Source organism: Lepidochelys olivacea (genome assembly GCF_965140295.1).
Source record: "Lepidochelys olivacea isolate rLepOli2 genome assembly, chromosome: 1".
NCBI classification, from domain to species: domain Eukaryota; kingdom Metazoa; phylum Chordata; order Testudines; family Cheloniidae; genus Lepidochelys; species Lepidochelys olivacea.
Window position 1 is genome coordinate 139,395,090 of NC_140411.1, and position 21,987 is coordinate 139,417,076.

A 21,987-nucleotide genomic window follows, 5' to 3' on the forward strand; every position below is an offset into this window, starting at 1 on the left:
TGGGCACAATAAACAAGAGTGGCTGAAAGATAGGGAGGCCTGTGTTGGCCGGTATGCAGTTTGACTTCAGTGTACACTGTGGCAGTAGAAAGAGAACACGGCTAGCATTGACAGGTGACTTGGAACAGGTATGCATTCGGCAGTGGTTCTCTACATATGCATGGCGCCCTGCCCCACCACCACCAATCACACTCTACAATGTGTGTATGACAAAGTAACTGTACCTAATATAGGTTTTGTTATCTTTTCAATGCAGTTATTTCTGCCCTCATAGATGAAGCCATGGGGATGGCAAGGATGCCTAGAACTGAGGTAAGTTTTGTTGAGGTAAAGTGGAATATGCTCTCCTCAGACATCCTGAAGTACTTCTGGTGTTGACCTACACTTTCTATAGAAGTAAGGATGATATGGACCAATACCTTTTTTTGGGGTGGATGGTGGAATTTTTAGGTGGACTCTGACCCATGAAAATTTAACAGGTGTTTCTGAGCTGGCTCTCCCAAAAAGCACAGACTTCAAGCCCTAAGCACAGGTAAAATGTATTCTCTGTTTGGTTCTTTATAGTCCATCTAACTTGAATTTATTGCCAAACTCCTGATCACAGGAACACTGACAAACATTCAGTATTGTGTTCAGTTTATCACCATTGGGATTACTGTCAAATATGCTGGCCAAATGAAGTAAATTATACACCTCTGTAACTAGTTAAGGAAGGTCAACCAATTTAAAAGGTGGTTTTTATATGCTATATGATGCAGCTTCACAGTTCTAACATTAAATCCACATTAGTCACAGTTCTGGCATTAAACCTACATTTAACGGATTTGTTTTTTTTCCTCTAGATGCTTCATTTCAGTGCAGTCCACAACAGACTTTATTCCTTTTTATCCACCACCTTTGTATGTAGCTAAATTAAACCACTGGTCAGTTGTGATGTTGACTTACACTTACCTCTATGGGGAGGTATCTGCTAAAATAAAAGAAAAAAACCCAGTAATTTGGACATTTGCTACCTGATGTCTAAGCCTAAAATTACACTTTCTGCAGTAATGTCTCATAAATGGAGCTCAGATAAAATCTAGGAGTTTATATTATATGATGTCCTGAAGGGATTCAATTTCAAAGCATGAACAGTTTTATTGCTAACCTCAGAAAGCTAGATTTAACACTCCTGTGTTAAGCCTAAATAATGATCTTCCCTTCTACAAGCAGAGGGGAGTATAAACTAGTGGATATGGCCATGCTTGTGAAAGAAGGGAGAGCCTGGTACTAGATGCTTCAGGGGATGGTGCAAGAAACAATATAATTGACAATTGCAGGATAAGTGATCAAATGCCAGTTTCTTAATCCTCTTAATTAGTGGTTTATCATATGCCCTGAAACAAGAGGATTTATGCTGTAGCTGCTTTTTTAAGCTTTCTTATTATTCATACTGTCCACCCTACATATTAATCTTTCTTGGAACCACTGGAAGGAATATTAAGGTTGACACCATTTAATAAAGGCTTGTCTACAGTGAAATCATTCCTAATTCACTATTTCTGATTTATTTTGGAATAAGTACGTCCATACATGAAGTTAGCGTGCCAATAAGAGGGTCTTATTCTGAATTATCTTAATCCTTTTTGAGGATTAAGCTAATTAGGATAAGGCACTCTTACTCTGGAATAAGAGAAGCCACACCTGGCATGAGTTAGGAATAGTTAATCTGCTTTATATTCACGCCCTACTTTATTCCAGATTGTCGTTCATGTGTAGACAAGCCCTAAAATAGCTCTTTTGTAAGAACTGCATCCCATGTGGTGCTTAATCAAATGCTGCTCTCAGACCAACCTCTGCAAATACAAAATTATTTCAAAACAGGGAGCCAGATTTTGCCTCCAAGTACTCAATATAATCCCCAGTGATGGTCCCTGACTTTCACTGTTAACACCAAAGTTCCTGTTTTTCTGTTTCACTACCTTAATATTACCTGAATGTAATCCCCCTCACCTCACACATTTTGTGTTAAAAGCATAATAAAAAGTCTAAGCCCATAAGAGCTGACATGGCAAATCATATCTTCGTGCTTAAAAACTTTGTCCAAAAATGATACAGAACAACTTTTACATTAGCTGCTTTGCCAACAAAATCATTACTTTTTCCCCATGATACCCAGAGACACTTAATCCCAACATGACTAGAGATTTTCATTTTCACATAAGAGATTGTTTCAGCATTGCTATAAATATTCCTGCTAGTGAAATGAATGTTGCCATTACAATCATAGCAAGGAGAGAAAATCCTACTATCTTCTCATTTGAAGAAACATTAACTTCTCTGTTGTGACTACCAGTGCTTCTATTTAATGAGAAATCACTTTGATTGACAACTGTATACAGGATATTGAGCTGAAGTGTTTGTTCATTGAATTTAGTTCATTGAATATTTGAAAAATACTTATTGCCCTGCTTATCCTGTTAAATAATGATTATGTCATATTTTATAATACATTATTGCAACTGTCATTTTTTCTTTATCTGCGATGTTTCTTGGTACTAAAAATTAAAGGGGCCTCCTCCCAGATTGTAGTTTTTATTTCACTTGTGTCAGGTATCTAGAGAGATGAAGGATGATCATGTGGTTAGGGTGTTAACCTGGGACGTGGGAGACTCAAGGTCAATTCACTGCAATGCCACAAATTTCCTCTGTAACCTTAGACAAGTCACAGAGGGCTTGTTTACACTACCGCTTAAGTCTATGTAACTTATGTCACTCAAGGATGTGAAAAAGCCACCAACCTAAGTGCTGTCCACACCAGTGCTAAGTCAGCGGGAGATGCTCTCCCGCCAACAGAGTTTCCACCTATCGCTGAGGTGGAGTAATTATGCCAATGGGAGAGCTCTCCTGTTGGCATAGCACATGTTCACCAGACATGGTGCAGCTGCGCTGATGTAGCACATGTGACAAAGTTCCTCCTCTACCTTGGTGGGTCTTGCACTTATTGGCGGATTTGCTCGCCTTCGAGCTTCATGGTAGCCCTCAGTTTGGCCGTTTTCATGAACCCACAGTCCAGGTCAACTCCTCCTGTACCTGACCAGGAGTTGGGAGGTTTGGCGGGAACCAGGGCCCGCCCTCTACTCCGGGTTCCAGCCCAGGGCCCTGTGGAATGCAGCTGTCTAGAGTAACTCCTGGAACAGCTGTGCGACAGCTACAACTCCCTGGGCTACTTCCCCATGGCCTCCTCCCAACACCTTCTTTATCCTCAACATGGGACCTTCCTCCTGGTGTCTGATAATGCTTGTACTCCTCAGTCCTCCAACAGTATGCGTTCTCGCTCTCAGCTCCAAGCACCTCTTGCTCCCAGCTCCTTACACGCACACCACAAACTGAAGTGAGCTTCTTTTTTAAACCCAGGTGCCCTGATTAGCCTGCCTCAATTGATTCTAGCAGCTTCTTGATAGGCTGATTAGAACACCTGCAGCCAATCTGTCTTAAATGTCTCCAGAAGGTTCCTGATTGTTCTGGAACCTTCCCTGTTACCTTACCCAGGAAAAAGGGACCTACTTAACCTGGGGCTAATATATCTACCTTCTATTACTCTCCTGTAGCCATCTGGCCCGACCCTGTCACACACAGTGTGTACACAAGCCCTTAGTCTCTCTACGTCAGTTCCCCACCTGTAAAAATGGAGGGAAGCAAAGTTCAATAACTCTTAATGCATATTAAGAGTAAATATCCAGTACTGGAAACAGACACTCTGAATTCCTTGAGATATATATGGGGGTTAGCTGGATCTTGCAGGCCAAATCCTGATTGACTCATTCACAGTAGCAGTCTCTTTGAAGACAATGAAGCAGACAAGCTGTTTGTTTGGCCCTACTCCTGTATAATGGTAGAGAATAAAAACCTAAAGGAAGAAAATAAAAAGAATAGCAGGGACAAAAGGTGTCTGAACAGTGATATTGACTTTTCCTTTCCAATGGATTCTCCTCTCTCCAACCAACTTAAATCAAAGAATGGACATAGTGCATTCTGTAAACAGATCGACAGCTTTGCAGCACAGGGGTCCATTTTTGATGGTCAACTTTATGCTTATATTTAGTTCCAAACAATCAGTAACCAGACTTTATGTTACTGGGTGAGTCTGGTGAATTGGGAAGCAGGACCAGATTATGCAGAAAAGCTTGTTAGCAAGAGTAATATCTGAGTTCAAAGACACTAATTATATTCTAATTTTCACCATAACAGTCACAGTGCATGCACCAAAGCTACTACTCGCACCTTCTGCCTAATCCCAAAAGACAACTTTTTATTGGGGCTTCCCTGCAGTCTCCACAGGTACCCCTGCAAATGGTGGGCACACATGGATTCAGCAGTCTGACATTAACCAAGGTACAATCTAGACTGTTGAACAGCTGTCTCCTCTCAATTCTCCACCCTGGGGTGCCTTTTACACTGCTTCACTGCGAGAACAACTACTCCTGGTCTGCTCACACACAGTCATGAGCCTGTAAATTACTCCCAGCTGCATTATATGTGTGTTATAACCAGCCACTCATGAATTACATTACAGAGCAACACAAGCAAACTCTCAGTCCCAGACATTTCCCCCAGAAATGTGCATTTCGTACTACCCAGCTCTTTCTTCTGGACAATACAAGCTCTTAGAAAGTCTGTCATTATCTTAATAGAAAATAATATGCACAAATCCTGTTATCTCAAATGGAGGTTCCCAACCACTTCAACAAAACACACTGGTTTAGATAAAACAATAAAACAAGTTTACTACAGGAAAAAAGATTTTAAGTGATGACAAGTAATGAGGCATAAAAGTCAGGATTTGGTTACAAGAAAATAAAAAATAAAAATGCAATTAATATTTAACTTAACAAGCTGGGTGAATTCAAAGTAAAATGTCTCACTCAATCTCACCATGTGCTTTTGCAGTCCCGCTGGCTGGAATCTTTTCAGCAAGGACCCCTCCCCCCACTTCAAAGCTGTCTCTTTTCTTCAGGTGTTGTGGCTGACATGGATATAGAGAAAGGGAGGAATAATTTGGGGCATATGTTCCCATTTTTTATAATTTTCTTCCTCTTGGAGAATGATCTTCCAGCTGTTCCTTTGCCAAGATGTAAATTTCTCACTCACACCCTTCTTCCTGCCAAAGAATGGCCACTTAACCATTTGATTTTGTTGACACCTCGCTGAGGCGTCAGTTTGCATTTTGTCTCTGAGGAACTGGTTTGAAGCTGTTTCCACAGACTTGGAACATGTCTTAGCCAGTAGAACTTTTTAACATTACATACAATTTTGCCACACATATTTGACCAGGGCAATAATGTTCAGTGGAATATGAGTTTTCAGATGATACCTCCCTAGACATACATTGTACTAAATTTATCATAGTCTTGTAAAAAAAAAGGTGAACATAGGGATATAGACTATCACAAGCAGCACTTTGCAGATGCAGATACCTGAGCCCACTCTTCAAAAAGTCACACTCTCAATTTGGAACCATTGAGACTAGTGTGTTTTGTGGGTGCAAATGCTAACACATACATGTGCATATGTGCAAAGTACGCAAGTTGGCTTATACGGTTTTGTATAAACAGATATGGAGCCAAAGGAATTAAAACTTACATCTGTGACTGAATGGACCCCTGTATTTACACCCTACACACCATTGTAATAATCTTTGTATAAAATACACCTTGTGAGGGTATCGTTTGAAAACTAATAACTCACTGGCCAATAATATCATGGTGAAATATATGTAGAAACATTTTAGGAAAAGTTATGAACATAAGCTGAAATGTGATTACCAGACAAGTCTGGGGAGTGAATAATACTTTCTCAAATACAAAGGATGAGCTGATGCCTCTAGCCGGGTGTCAAAGGTGATGGGCAATCACCTATCAAGTGACCATTCTTTGGCAAGGAAGAAGGGCAGGAAGAAACTGATCTGCATTTTAGCAAACAACAGCATGAAACCTCTTTCAGCTATGAGACTCCTTGTCTTCATCCTCACAGTGGGAATGAACATTGTTCTCAGGGTTACCCCTAGATAATTATTTCAAAGGGGGACTAGACTATAAAGTGAGGGGCAAAACACCTCAAGTATCTCTCCGTATCTGTCTCTCTTTCTTTTTCACCTAAGACAACAAAAGAAGTAGCCATTTGACTTTGGGGGAGATCCTGACCTTAAATTTGGTCCACCCTGTTGCTGGGGGCATGTGGTAGGAATTGTATCTTGAAGCAAGTCTAGTTAGTTAAGCTTTGGCACTGGAAAGTGTTTCATCTTTCTTTCTCTTGTAACCATTTCTGAGGTTAATGCCTTGTATGTGTACTCACTTAAAATCTCTCTGTGTAGTTAAATAAACTTGTTTTATTCTTTAATCAAAACTAATCCAGTGTTGTGGTTAAACTGGGCTGTGTGGTCACGCTATTTAAAGTAGCAAACTGGTGGACATTGACCCCTTACAGGGCCAACAGACCTAAAATATCTGAACTATCCGCAAAAGGGCTGGACAGTGCAGAACACATTTTGGGGGGGAATCTGGGACTGGAGTGTGTTGGGGTCATCCTGCAAGTAGTTACCAAGGCTGGTGGAAGCCAGGGAGTGTGACTGGAGTGTGCTGGCAGGCTGCAGCTACACATAGACGCTCCAGGTCAGTGCTTAATTTGTAATGAAAGAGGTGCCAGGGCTCAAGCAATTTTTTTACTTTCATAACTGACACGGCAAGACCAGAGGTGTGGGGGCTATGAACTGCCAAGACTGGAGGTGCAGGGGCTCAGCCCTGACAAGCCCTGGCACAAATTAAGCACTGCTCAGGGTGTGACCTGCATGCTGTTTGACTGTTTGTGCAAAGCCTACATTGGGAGCTGCAGCAGCAAAGAATTGTGAGGCACCCCAGCTTGCAGGGCAGGTGGTGACAACCCCTCACTGATCTGGATTGCGCCTTGGAAGGTCATAACACCCTAAGGCATTCAAAAGATTCTTGACCCTTCCCTCATCTAACTGGCAGACAACCTGAGGTGAAATTTGACACAGAGAATACCATAGATTATATCCCCTGCTAATCAGAACTTCACTGCCAGGTGTTGGTCTCAGTCCTTTAAAATGTATCTTTGCTCAGAAAGGGAGCTGTAAATATAGCAATTTGTTTCTGCACCAATTGATTTCCTTGTTTTGTCAATCAGACACATTATGGACCCAATTCATCATCACTCCATTATACCAATTTAATGCCAGAGAGGGGAATCAGGTCCTAAATATTTAACGACAAAATTCTTTTTTTAGTATTCACATTGCAGAGCTAGTTAAAGTTTGGAACAGTGAAGCTATGCTTGATGCTGTCTCATGCATCAACAAGTAGCCCAAACCAGTAAGCCTAGCACAGAGAAACCTTTGAGACTTGCAAGACAAGGAGTATGCTGATTTGGGCCCACATTTGCCAGTGAATTCTGATTGCATGATATTTATATTGGTGAAGCTGTAAAATGCAGAATATGCAGAGCTTCATGTTCAGACTTTAGGTCCATGAGAACCCTAGCAAGCCTTTCCTGTAAAAACGGAGCAAATTTGATATGGAAGCTATTAATGGGTAATAAAACTTGCAAAGATTCTCATGTTCCATGTTTAAGACCAGCAACCAGCACTCGCAGTGCCCTCAGTCCACCAAAGCACTTAAGAATATAAGCAGTGCCATTGAGAGTCTTTTCACTGACTTCTGTGGGTATTGGATCTGAGTTACATCAGTTCAAACACTGATAGCAGAAGAGATCCCTCAAACTCCTATTTGGTTTATGAACAAGGAAAGGTCTGATTCTCCTCTCATTGACACTGGAGTAAATCCACTAAGGCCAATAGATTTCTACCTCGTGTGAGAGAAGAATCAGGCCTCAGACCTTCTGAGTCTGAGAAATCTGCTCTGCCTTACACCTTAACTTTCTTTTTATTTGTGTTTGACATTTCTGAGGTTAAGTTTTGTTTCTGATGATTAATCTCTGATAGTGGGCTGATGAGATGAGAAGATCCTGTATAGAATGCCTGTAACTGTATGAAAAATTGAGATGGAAAACTCCACTGATAGCTAGTTAGTGGGACAAGTGAAGTCGCTCGCTGCGAGGTGATACATTAGTGCCTCAATAAGACTAGATTTTACACAATGATTAAACCCAAAATAATTCATCACTACTGTTCGTGTTTATCAAGTCTAAAACAGATGACTGCTCTCAGGGCAAATGACTTCTCTTCCTGCAATGAAAACAAAAATAAATAGCTGAATCCAATACTCCCTACACATCAGAAATTTCCAAAACATCTCCAAGCATTTGCCTTCTCATTAACTCTGTTAAGCCTACTGACTATGGAGTGTCACTGTTGCAAATTTTGAATGATGCAAGAAATGAAAAATACCTGCTTTTTTTTTTGTGGACTGGTTTAGATAAATTAAGAATCAATGTAACTTTTTCCTGAATATTAAATGAAAATCTGTCAAACTCTTTTTTTTGTCAGGAACATTCACTGGGTTTTAACACAAGATAAAACTTCCTTATGCTCAGCTAGGACTGGAACTAGGAGTACCAAAATCATACAGGCAAAACAAGAAGACAGACCCCAAGTATTGATCCTGGGAACAAACAACAGCAAATAAAAGCTCTGAGCCTTTTCATCTCGCAAGCCAACCCGTGTGAATGCTCAGGGTATTGTCACTAGCTGCCTGAGCACTGAAAACCAAGATCTGGCGATTGTTACATTTGTCATACCATTGCCTGTGCCGATTCCTAATAGAGCTACACGTGACCAGGACAAAGTAAGAGACTCGATCAACTGGAGGGAAGTGGGAGAGAGAAAATTTTCTGTCTACACTTCTTTACGTTGGAAAGGTGTTCAAACACTGTGATATATATCAATCTAGACAGACAGAAAGCCCTCCACTTACTTGTCACACCCATTGTGCGACAGTGAATGGGGTAGTAAGATGTGTCTATATAAGTATTTGTGGTTTAAAAACATGTATTCTAGTTTACCTTATCATTTTTTCTTTCCTAACTGGAGTGAGAGGCTTTGATTCTCATCTCACCTCCATTCCTGTAAATCAGGAGTGACTCCACTGAAGTCCATAGTTACGGCGGTGTAAGAATTGGGTATGGTCACTACAATATCTTCAATCCCCTCTTTCACAGACAGAGTGAGGGGAGACTATCCTACCCCCTGGCGAGTCCCTCCTGGTGTCTAGTGGCAGAGGTCAGTGTACGTAGGACACAACTGAATACAGGTGGCTAACGAGGCTTTCTACTCATGTCCAAAGTATAAGTTTGCATGTTTCCCCCTTATTATTTTGTCACATATGTACAACAAAGAGCACATAACTGCAGTTACTGCATAGCTCTTCCAAAGGATTATGATTAGTTTCACAAAGAAGCAGGGGTCCTGATTCTCTACTGCCTTACACTGGTGTAACTCTATTGAAGTCAAAATGCAAAACTCTTACACAGTAGAGTAGCTGTCAAGGTTCCTCCCCCACTCTGAACTCTAGGGTACAGATGTGGGGACCTGCATGAAAAACCTCCTAAGCTTATCTTTACCAGCTTAGGTCAAAACTTCCCCAAGGTACAAAATATTACCCCTTGGACAGGCCGCTACCACCACCAAACTAATACTGGTTACTGGGGAAGAGCTGTTTGGACGCGTCCTTCCCCCCAAAATACTTCCCAAAACCTTGCACCCCACTTCCTGGACAAGGTTTGGTAAAAAGCCTCACCAATTTGCCTAGGTGACTACAGACCCAGACCCTTGGATCTTAAGAACAATGAACAATCCTCCCAACACTTGCACCCCCCCTTTCCTGGGAAATGTTGGATAAAAAGCCTCACCAATTTGCATAGGTGACCACAAACCCAAACCCTTGGATCTGAGAACAATGAAAAAGCATTCAGTGTTTTACAAGAAGACTTTTAATAAAAAATAGAAGTAAATAGAAATAAAGAAATCCCCCCTGTAAAATCAGGATGGTATATATCTTACAGGGTAATTAGATTCAAAAACATAGAGAACCCCCCTAGGCAAAACCTTAAGTTACAAAAAAGATACACAGACAGAAATAGTTATTCTATTCAGCACAATTCTTTTCTCAGCCATTTAAAGAAATCATAATCTAACACATACCTAGCTAGATTACTTACTAAAAGTTCTAAGACTCCATTCCTGTTCTGTCCCCGGCCAAGACGACTACAGACAGACCCTTTGTTCCTCTCCCTCCTCCCAGCTTTTGAAAGTATCTTGTCTCCTCATTGGTCATTTTGGTCAGGTGCCAGCGAGGTTACCTTTAGCTTCTTAACCCTTTACAGGTGAGAGGAGCTTTCCCCTGGCCAGGAGGGATTTCAAAGGGGTTTACCCTTCCCTTTATATTTATGACACGCCCCCCAAATCTCAGCTAGGGTGAAACACTGGCTGGGATTTCTTCCTGGAGCTCTAGGAAAACAGAGTTAATAAGACACATGCATCTCTAAATATACTACCAAGTACATAAAGACTAACAATATTTTCCACATCTCAAGGACGATTTTAACCAGTTGATTCTGGGAAACTTTCACGGGAGAGTGCATCAGCCACTTTGTTAGAAGCTCCTGAGATGTGTTGGATGTCGAAATCAAAATCTTGGAGAGCTAAACTCCACCGAAGAAGTTTTTTGTTAGTTTCTTTGACGGTGTGAAGCCACTTTAGTGCAGCATGGTCGGTTTGCAGGTGGAAACGCCGTCCCCAAACATATGGGCGTAGCTTTTCCAGAGCGTAGACAATGGCATAACATTCTTTTTCAGTGACTGACCAGTTGCTTTCCCTCTCAGACAGTTTTTTGCTGAGAAACACTACAGGGTGGAATTCTTGATCAGGTCCTTTCTGCATTAAAACTGCTCCCACACCACGCTCGGATGCATCTGTGGTTACTAGGAACGGTTTGTCAAAGTCTGGGGCCCTTAGTACAGGGTCAGACATGAGTGTCGCTTTAAGCTTGTTAAAGGCCTTCTGACACTTTCCGGTCTACTGAACAGCATTTGGCTGTTTCTTTTTGGTTAGGTCTGTCAGTGGGGCAGCGATTTGGCTGTAGTGCGGTACAAATCGTCTGTAATAACCGGCCAAGCCTAAGAAGGATTGAACCTGTTTCTTTGACTTTGGGACAGGCCACTTTTGGATAGCATCCACTTTGGCCTGTAGGGGGCTGATAGTTCCTTGACCCACCTGGTGTCCAAGGTAAGTCACTCTGTTTAGGCCTATTTGACACTTCTTAGCCTTAACAGTTAGTCCTGCCTCCCTTATGCGCTCAAGGACTTTTTGTAGATGTTCCAGGTGGTCTGCCCAGGAATCCGAAAATATGGCCACATCGTCAAGGTAGGCGACTGCATATTCTCCTAATCCCGCTAGGAGACCATCTACAAGTCTTTGGAAAGTGGCGGGTGCATTTCGCAGCCCGAAAGGGAGTACATTAAATTCATACAGCCCGAGATGTGTGATGAAGGCTGACCTTTCCTTGGCAGATTCATCTAGCGGTACCTGCCAGTACCCCTTGGTTAAGTCCAAGGTAGAGATGAACTGGGCCCTTCCCAGTTTCTCTAATAGTTCATCTGTGCGTGGCATGGGATAGTTGTCTGGGCGAGTTACAGCATTTAGCTTACGGTAGTCCACGCAAAAACGTATTTCCCCATCTGGTTTGGGAACTAGAACCACTGGAGATGCCCATGCACTTTCAGAGGGGCGGATTACACCCATCTGTAACATATCCTGGATCTCCCGTTCTATAGCAGTTTTAGCTTGAGGAGACACCCGGTAAGGTTGGACCCTAATTGGGTGAGCATTACCTGTGTCAATGGAGTGGTATGCCCGTTCAGTCAGTCCTGGGGTGGCTGAGAACGTTGGCGCGTAGCTAGTGCACAGCTCCTGGATCTGCTGTCGCTGCATACGCCCAAGGGTCATGGAGAGGTTCACCTCTTCCACACCACCAGCACATTTCCCTTCGTAGTAGACACCTTCAGGCCACTCAGCGTCGTCTCCTCCCTGGGCTGTAAACTGACAAACCTTTAATTCTCTGGAATAAAAGGGCTTTAGAGAATTAATATGATACACCTTAGGCTTTCGGTTGGAGGTGGGGAATGCTATGAGATAATTAACAGCTCCCAGGCGCTCCTGGACCACGAATGGCCCTTCCCACGATGCTTCCATTTTATGGGCCTGGAGCGCCTTTAAGACCATGACCTGGTCTCCTACTTTGAAGGAACGCTCTCTGGCATGTTTATCATACCAGGCTTTTTGCTCTTTTTGAGCATCCTGTAAGTTTTCTCTAGCAAGGGCTAAAGAGGTTCGGAGGGTGTTTTGTAGGTTGGTTACAAAGTCCAGAATGTTAGTTCCTGGAGAAGGTGTAAATCCCTCCCATTGCTGCTTCACCAACTGCAATGGCCCCTTAACCTCACGGCCATATACAAGTTCAAATGGAGAAAACCCTAAACTGGGATGTGGTACAGCTCTGTAGGCAAAGAGCAACTGCTGCAATACTAGGTCCCAATCATTGGAGTGCTCATTTACGAATTTACGTATCATGGCCCCCAAAGTTCCATTAAACTTCTCCACCATGCCATTTGTTTGATGATGGTAAGGAGTGGCAACCAAGTGATTTACCCCATGAGCTTCCCAAAGGTTTTTCATAGTTCCTGCCAGGAAATTAGTCCCTGCATCTGTGAGGATGTCGGAGGGCCAACCTACCCTGGCAAAAATGTCTGCTAGTGCCTGGCACACACTTTTAGCCCTGGTGTTGCTTAGAGCTACTGCTTCCGGCCATCGGGTGGCAAAATCCATGAAAGTCAGTATGTACTGCTTTCCTCTGGGTGTCTTTTTCGGAAAAGGACCCAGAATATCCACAGCTACTCGCTGAAATGGAACTTCAATGATGGGGAGTGGCTGGAGAGGAGCTTTGACCTGGTCTTGGGGTTTTCCCACTCTTTGGCACACCTCACAAGACTGGACATAGGTAGAAACATCCTTGCCCATTCCCTCCCAGTGGAATGACCCCCCCAAACGGTCTTTGGTCCTGTTCACCCCAGCATGGCCACTAGGGTGATCATGGGCTAAGCTCAAGAGCTTGGCCCGGTATTTAGTTGGAACTACCAACTGTCTCTGAGGATGCCAGTCTTCCTGGTGTCCCCCAGAAAGAGTTTCCTTGTATAAAAGTCCTCTTTCTACAACAAACCTGGATCGATTAGAAGAGCTGAGAGGCGGTGGGTTGCTCCGTGCCGCCGTCCAAGCTCTCTGGAGGCTTTCATCTGCTTCCTGTTCGGTCTGGAACTGTTCCCTTGATGCTGGAGACATCAGTTCCTCATGGGATTGTGGACCTAGGCTTGGTCCCTCTGGAAGCGATATAGGGGATGGAGCTGTTTCTGTTGACTGTGAACCGCTCTCCGCTGGTGCACTATGTTGGGATTCAGGCTCCGGCTGAGCCTCTTGTGTAGGGTTATCGGCTGCTGCCAGTTCAGGTTCGGTGGGGCCCTCTGGTGTTGAGGTTGCAAGTACTGGATTCAGTGCTGACACGGGGTCTGGTGTTGGTTGTTTGGCTGGTTCCGGTTCTGGGACTGGTTCCGTCTGGGTCTCTGGGACTGGATCCACTACTGCTGTTGCAGACATTGGCCTGGGGTCCAGGTCCATCACCTCTGACTGGGTCCTGATAGAAGTTTCCGGAACAGAGCTAGGCCTCACGGCTTGTTTAGCCTGGTTGCGGGTGACCATTCCCACCCTCTTGGCCTGCTTCACATGATTGGCCAAGTCTTCCCCCAACAGCATGGGGATGGGATAATCATCATAGACTGCAAAAGTCCACATTCCTGACCAGCCCTTGTACTGGACAGGCAACTTGGCTGTAGGCAAATTGAAAGAGTTGGACTTGAAGGGTTGAATCGTCACTTGGATCTCTGGGTTGATTAAATTGGGGTCCACTAAGGAAGCATGGATAGCTGACACTTGTGCTCCGGTGTCCCTCCACGCGGTGACCTTCTTCCCACCCACACTCACAGTTTCCCTCCGTTCCAAGGGTATCTGGGAGGTATCTGGGCCTGTGGACCTCTGGTGTGATTCCGGTGCAATGAACTGTAATCTGTTGGGGTTCTTGGGGCAGTTGGCCTTTACATGCCCCAGCTCGTTACACTTAAAACATCGTCCAGCTGACGGGTCACTGGGGCGAGGAGGGTTGCTGGAGAACGGGGTGGTGGGACGATAAGGGGTCTGGAGGGTTCTTTGGGAGGTAGGTGGGGCTTTGGGCGGCCCCCGGTAATAGGGTGTGGTCTGGGGTGGTCCCTTCTGGTCTCCGCTCCAACTGCGACCAGTTTTCTTCTTCTCTGCCACCTCCACCCATCTGGCTCCAATCTCTCCTGCCTCAATTACAGTTTTGGGTTTCCCATCTAGGATGTATCTTTCTATTTCCTCAGGAACACCCTCTAAGAATTGTTCCATTTGCATTAGGAAGGGCAAATTTACTGGAGATTCAACACTTGCTCCTGATATCCAGGCATCCCAATGTTTTACAATGTGGTAGGCATGTCGGGTAAATGACATGTCTGGTTTCCACCTTAGGGCTCTGAACCTCCGACGAGACTGCTCGGGTGTTATCCCCATTCTGACTCTCGCCTTGGATTTAAACAGTTCATACTTGTTCATGTGTTCTTTAGGCATTTCAGCTGCCACCTCAGCTAAGGGTCCACTGAGCTGCGGCCTCAGCTCTACCATGTATTGGTCAGTAGAGATGTTGTACCCAAGGCAGGCCCTTTCGAAGTTTTCTAAGAAGGCCTCAGTATCATCACCTGCCTTGTAGGTGGGGAACTTTCTGGGATGAGAAGTGGTACCTGGAGAAGGATTGCTAGGGTTTGTTGGTATATTCTGCTGGGCCTTTATCCTCTCCATCTCCTCCACATGCTTCCTCTCTTTTTCCTTCTCCTCCTCCACATGCTTCCTCTCTTTTTCCCTCTCCTCCTCCACATGCTTCCTTGCCTCCATTTCCCTCTTGTGGGCAGCCTCTTGGCGTTGTTCTGCCTCCCTTTCTTGTTCCTTCTTCAGCTGCATGAGTTCTATCTGTCTTTCATGTTCCCTTTGTTTTTCCTCAGCCTGAAATTTGGCTAATTCCAGCTGTAGTCGAGCTGAGGATTTGGCCATTCTAACCTCTCTGTTTTTAACTAACTTTACACCCGAGGTTTAGAAATAAACAAACAAAACTTGGCTGTAAAATTTTGCTGTGCTGGAATAGAATACCTATTCTCTGATAGTGATTGTCAGCCTACAGAAAAAGACAATCCCCTTGTCTCTGCTCTGGGCCCAAATTAAAGCAAAAAACCTCCAACTACTTGCTTACCCAGCCCAAAGGAAAAAAAAATTCTTTTCAAACCTGTGCTCCTTGTAAAACAAAACAAAAAAAATCAAAATCCTAAAAAAAACCCTGCCACTTTTGTCTCCAGGCAAATGGGTAGAGCACACCCCCCCTATTTACTTTTAGGAAGAAAAGAAAAAAAAACCTCTGGGTTGGAAGACTGTGAATTTCCCTGCAGGAGTTAAGTACCCTGCCTCCAGGCAAAAAAAACCTGCAATTCACAAGATAATCCCCTTTTGTCTCTGCTTGGCCACAAAGCAGAGAGAAAACAAGCTGCTTTCAGTTTCAAAGCTGCTTTCTGGACTTCCTAAAAATTCCTTTTTAAAATCTGTATTTCTAGTTCAAAAAATCTCAACTGGATCTCAAAATGATTTCAGGTTAATCCCACCACTGTGCCACCATGTCAAGGTTCCTCCCCCACTCTGAACTCTAGGGTACAGATGTGGGGACCTGCATGAAAAACCTCCTAAGCTTATCTTTACCAGCTTAGGTCAAAACTTCCCCAAGGTACAAAATATTACCCCTTGGACAGGCCGCTACCACCACCAAACTAATACTGGTTACTGGGGAAGAGCTGTTTGGACGCGTCCTTCCCCCCAAAATACTTCCCAAAACCTTGCACCCCACTTCCTGGACAAGGTTTGGTAAAAAGCCTCACCAATTTGCCTAGGTGACTACAGACCCAGACCCTTGGATCTTAAGAACAATGAACAATCCTCCCAACACTTGCACCCCCCCTTTCCTGGGAAATGTTGGATAAAAAGCCTCACCAATTTGCATAGGTGACCACAAACCCAAACCCTTGGATCTGAGAACAATGAAAAAGCATTCAGTGTTTTACAAGAAGACTTTTAATAAAAAATAGAAGTAAATAGAAATAAAGAAATCCCCCCTGTAAAATCAGGATGGTATATATCTTACAGGGTAATTAGATTCAAAAACATAGAGAACCCCTCTAGGCAAAACCTTAAGTTACAAAAAAGATACACAGACAGAAATAGTTATTCTATTCAGCACAATTCTTTTCTCAGCCATTTAAAGAAATCATAATCTAACACATACCTAGCTAGATTACTTACTAAAAGTTCTAAGACTCCATTCCTGTTCTGTCCCCGGCCAAGAGGACTACAGACAGACCCTTTGTTCCTCTCCCTCCTCCCAGCTTTTGAAAGTATCTTGTCTCCTCATTGGTCATTTTGGTCAGGTGCCAGCGAGGTTACCTTTAGCTTCTTAACCCTTTACAGGTGAGAGGAGCTTTCCCCTGGCCAGGAGGGATTTCAAAGGGGTTTACCCTTCCCTTTATATTTATGACAGTAGCAAACTCCAGGTTCTCAAAAAATGCTATTTTCATACGGCTATTAAAAGTGGGAGTGTATCATGTTACGAGCCTTGCAACTGAAGTTATAGCCATGACAAACAACTTATCTTCTGTGGCTGTCTTCACTGACAAAAAAGGGGTGTGGCTTTTGGTCTGCATTTTGTTGTCGTCGTTGTTGTTTTATTATGGGATAATTAATGGGGGGTTAGCTCTCCTGCTGTAAAAGTCTGTAACTGTAAAAAGGCACTGCAGTTTTACCATGAGGTAAATGAGGTAAGGTGAACCACAGGATGGGGCTATAGCACTGACCCACCTAAGCTATCTCATGGTAAACATTGCAAGTGTGTTGTCTCCACCTAGGATGTTACAGACTGAGAGCTAGCCAGCATTAGTATCTCACTGTGTTTATTTTTAAAAAACTGAAACCACCAGCTTTGTGTCAGTGAAGGCAAAGCATGTATTGATCCAAGAGTTAATAACAGCCTACTGGAGTGCCTGAGAAGATAAGCCATGTCATGCAAGACTGGAATCCTAATAAAAGCTTGTGGGGATGAGTCCTGTCTAGATTCCTTCTCCACTCTGAACTCTAGGGTACAGATGTGGGGACCTGCATGAAAAACCCCCTAAGCTTATTCCTACCAGCTTAGGTTAATTGATTCACCTTAAAGGGCCATCAGCACGACTGATTGTCTTGATATAAATCTGTCTTGTGAGTGTTATTCAGGAACCCAACACCTTTGAGATACAAACCACAGGAAATATTCATAACTTCAGATACAATGATAATACATGCATATGAACAGAATACCACTGGAAAAGTTATAATCTATTGAACAATGATATCTTAGGAGGCATACTTTGCATAAGATTTATCACAACGGTCTACAGTGTTGATACATCAGTGGTGATTCATGTAAATATTGTCATTTTTTTTTAATACAGAATCACAGACAATAGATGGACTGTCTTTTTAAATAGTGTAAAATAACTGATGATGGCTGAAGTGGAAAGCATGGAAACACTTTTTTTCAAGATAAAAATCTGTCCATCCTTTTTGGGAACAGCTCTAATACTGAGATGACTGGCATATGAAAATACGTATTGTTCAAAAGAAGTGACTTGAAGTGCTCTGGCTGAACAGAGATGTATGAAGTGACTTACCCAAAGGCACACACACCATATGTCAGTGGTACAACTGGGAACAGAGCTCCACTGAGGGCACGTCTACACTGGCAACGGTAAAGTGGTGCCGCAGTAGCGCTTTAACGTGGCTTGCGTAGCTGCGGCAGAGCGCGAGGAGAAGCTCTCTCCCAGCTCTCAGCGCTGGTGCACGGTCTGCACTGGTGCTTGACAGCACAGAAACTTGCAGTGCTCAGGGGGGTGTTTTTTCACACCCCGGCACGAGAAAGTTGCAGCACTGTAAAGTGCCAGTGTAGACAAGCCATGACCCTCTGTCCAGTACCTTATTTCTATACCACACAGCCTTCCCTTCAGTGAGTTTTCCTAGAGCGAGTATTTCATGGTTGGGCCAAAGATAAATGGGAGTGTTGAGAAAAATAAGTAAGTTTCAATTAATATGTAGGGGACACATCTTGCCTCGTGAATTAGCCAGTCCAGTTGCTTGAACCATTTCTCATTCATTAATATTGATAAAAAATTCCATGAGTGGTTTCAATCTGGCATTCAGCCCATTCTAGCACTGACAGTGTCCTTGTTAGAGAATACTTAACAATGGATGTACCATCTGGTGCGATGCTATGCTGCTTCAAACATATGGATTGAAGTAGAATTAAGTGCCACTTCTCATACAGGAGCCATCAGGTCTTAATGATCTAAAATAATGTTTTGGCTGATTAACACACAATGTTCTAAACTTCTTTCATTCAGACATGTTTCTTAGCAGATTCATTTGTTTCAATGAGTAGTTGTGTTTTGGGTATGGCTTTTCCACCCCATTTTCATTGTGCGTTGCTGCAAGCCTCATTATGTTTATGTCACTGGGCAAGTTAACCACAGTCGGGGGGGAAATCCTTCTCTATTTTGATGCAATCCAAATGCAAACTGTCTGTCTCTGAAGACAGCTGTTGATTCTTCTTTTACTACTTGGATCTTTCACAGACATTAAAAACTATTAACTGAATTCTAAAATCCTTACTCAGTCCTTATTGAGGCAATTCTAACTGAAACAAAAGAAGTTTCGGAAAATAAAAACTTATGGCTTGATTGTACCTTTTAGACATGGCCCCTAGTAAGGGGTAGTGAATAATTGCCCCATCTCCTGGGGAGCAAAGATAAGTGCACCGAGGCTGAACACCCACTGCCCCATTCTTTCTTGGGGTGCACCTCATACCCCATGCACAGATGGCTGGCCAGCTCTGTAGTCCTGCTGTAGAAGGGGGAGGCAGAGTGGTGGTTCCACTTCTTCTGGGGCCATGTGATGCCTCAGGAGACAGTAGAGACGGAGCAGTTCCTCTGCTCCCCAATTTTGCCTGGCCCTTCTGCAGGCCACAAAGGCAAAGAGGTTCCTCATGCTGTTGACACAAAAGGAGTGAGGCAGAATCTGGCCTGAGAAAGCATTTCAGGATTCAACCCTGGCTGAATGATGAACAAAACTGGACAAGAAGCACCTGTGAAGCATCTGGCCCTGGCCACTGTCGGAAGACAGGATACTGGGCTAGATGGACCATTGGTTTGATCCAGTATGGCCATTCTTATGTTCTTAAAATTCAAAGGATGTTTGGCTCTGGGGTAGGGCGGGGGAGGCGGGGGTTGGTGCCATGCTATCCCAAATTGAGTCTACTTCATTAACATTTTGACTCCTGACAAGAAAAAAAACAAATGTGTAATATTCTGAGATCAGCTGCTGACATTTTCAGCAAGAGTGCAGAGCTGGAGTTTTGCCAGCCCTAAACTGGATGTGAATCTCAAAAGTTCTGCTCCTATTATTAAATTTGGTATGCCTGAATGGGTCCAGAATTGAGCAAATCACATTCATCTGTCTGTTTATAATTGTGCTTGTGGTACAGTGATAATTGCACTACAGCTTCGGTTGTGATATAGAGCTCAATTTTAACATGCAATTTAAAGCTTTATTTTGTAAAAATCTCATTGAAATGGCAAAAATCAAAACACAGAATATAACCCTTGCACACTATTTGAATTTTTCATTGTGCTTTGACACAGAGCAAATCAGAGTTTAAAAATCACTGCTTTGGGGCTATTTCCTGCCCCCCATTAGATTGTCTCACTTCCTCTTGCAAGAAATCTAAGACATGCTGGGATCTGTCCTTTGGCCTACACAGTTTCTCCTCATATGCCAAAGTCCAAGAATATCAGTTGTACACTGGGAGTGTTTTTTAAAGAAATATTTTATAATTTTTTAGCCATCACAGAAAATGTGTGCAAAGGCAAACCCACTGAATTGTAATTTGACTACAGATCTGCCATGGCCCAAACATCATCACTCATCAAAGTTGAGGCTTTGAAGAAAAAAAGAGAAAAAAAAAAAAAAGACAGACCCACCAACAATATGTATCCCAGCTTCATCAAACCTGCACTCTAGCTCACAACATTAATACTGCTGAGATCATTAAGGCAAAATAACTGTCTGAATGCATGGAATGTAGAACTAGGTGAATAATAGGGTTTTTGGTTCGCTGTCAATGAAAAACAAAAGTTTTGTTTCCAGTCAAACTGAAAATGAAATTTTTTGGTGAATCAAAAAGTCAAAAACTTTCTGACTAGGGTTGAAACAAAACATTTTGTTTTAATCTAACCTGATTTTTTTTTGTTATGATTTTGGACTTTTTTACAAAAACAAAGGACCACATTCACAAAACACCAGGGGAGGGCGGGGGAGGTTATTAGCATGATTTCCTTTATATCCTTTAGCCCAGTGGTTAGAGCAGTCATCTGGAAGATGCATGTTTAATCCCACCCTGCCTTTCTGCCTGATGTGGAGAAAGGACTTATGCCTGGGTCTCCTGTATTGCAGGAGAGTGTCCCAACCCCAGGGCTATTCAGGTGGGGGTCTCTCTTAGTGTCTCCTGGTGAAGATGTTCCACCGTGTATAAATAGTCATTGGAGCAGGGATTTGAAGTTGGGTTTTCTGCAGCCTAAGTGAATGCCCTAAGCACCAGGCTTCAGAGACATTCTCATGAATGCCTATGACTTGTCATTATGAATTACAATGGCTAGTAATTGATTCAGGGAAAGAGACCTTGTCTGCTGGGTTCTCTGCCAGATGAACTGCATAAACACTGATGATGCCTAAGTAGTGGTTTGGGACTTAGTCCCCTCATGCAAAGCACATAGAGAATGATTGTGTATTTGGTGAGAAGATAATTTGGGGTCACATTTAGGAAGAACCACTAGTTTATCTATCTTAAATGTTTTGCTTCTGCTGCAGAGAAATTATAGACTTCACATAAGTTACCAAAGCTTACAAACAATGAGGGAGAACATTGAGGGAGAACTCAATGAGAGAGCTGCTTATTAATGTTAAAGAGGCAAATAGGAGGTTTAGTGCCAGAGGAATACGTATGGTGTTTGGTGGTTTCCCTCACTCAACTGGTTTGAAGACTGTTCAATAATGTCATTGTAAGAAGAAAGTATTACATAAGCCAGTGGGTCTGTGAAGATTCTGTTGAGGGATAAAGCCAGAGGTAAAACAAATTTGAAGATTGACATGGTTAGCCAATAATTTATGCTCAAAATAAAGAATATAGGCATGGAAGAAGAGTTACAACTACTGGAGAAACAATGTATTTCTTAAATAGTCACCTTTGGAAAATGGAACTTGGGCTTCTAAGTCACCTGGGTGCTTTTTGAAAATTTTATCCAATGTTGTCTTTTACTTCTGACCTATTTCCAGGGAGACATCATGTACTGATGGGGAAAGCTGAGGCACAAAGAGATTGAGTGACCTTTCTTAAGGTCATTTAGCAAGTCTATAGCGGACCTGGGAATAAAAATCACCTGCACCAGTGAGCTTAGGATCAAAACTGAGTGGAAGCTGAAAGAAAGAAAGAAAGAAAGAAAGAAAGAAATGCTTTGATTTCTGTTCACTTACCAAGACACTTGAGTGTATCTTTATGCTGCTAAACTCCTGCAGAAATCCTTGAAAGCTGCAACAAATTTTCCCCCCACAAATTCAAACTGTCAGTAAACCCCTTTAAATTCTATTGGAAAAATCTTAAAAAATTCGAAGGTGTTTCTATAGAGATAGATCCTTAACTTTTTTTTAAAAAAGGAGTTCTCATCCATTTAAGTATGTTTTGAACCACT

The 21,987-nt window shown here is 42.9% G+C and overlaps 1 long non-coding RNA gene across 2 annotated transcripts; it reads left to right on the top strand.

The window, feature by feature from the left end:
• The first annotated feature begins 254 nt into the window (after positions 1-254).
• Positions 255-21,729, top strand: LOC311514406. 2 transcript variants are annotated; one of them, XR_014709876.1, is made up of 3 exons: positions 255-312; positions 8,501-8,798; positions 21,575-21,729. It is a non-coding gene; the product is annotated as an uncharacterized lncRNA (long non-coding RNA). The 2 variants fall into 2 exon arrangements; XR_014709877.1 differs by lacking the exon at positions 21,575-21,729 and adding an exon at positions 9,172-9,486.
• Positions 21,730-21,987: the final 258 nt, after the last annotated feature.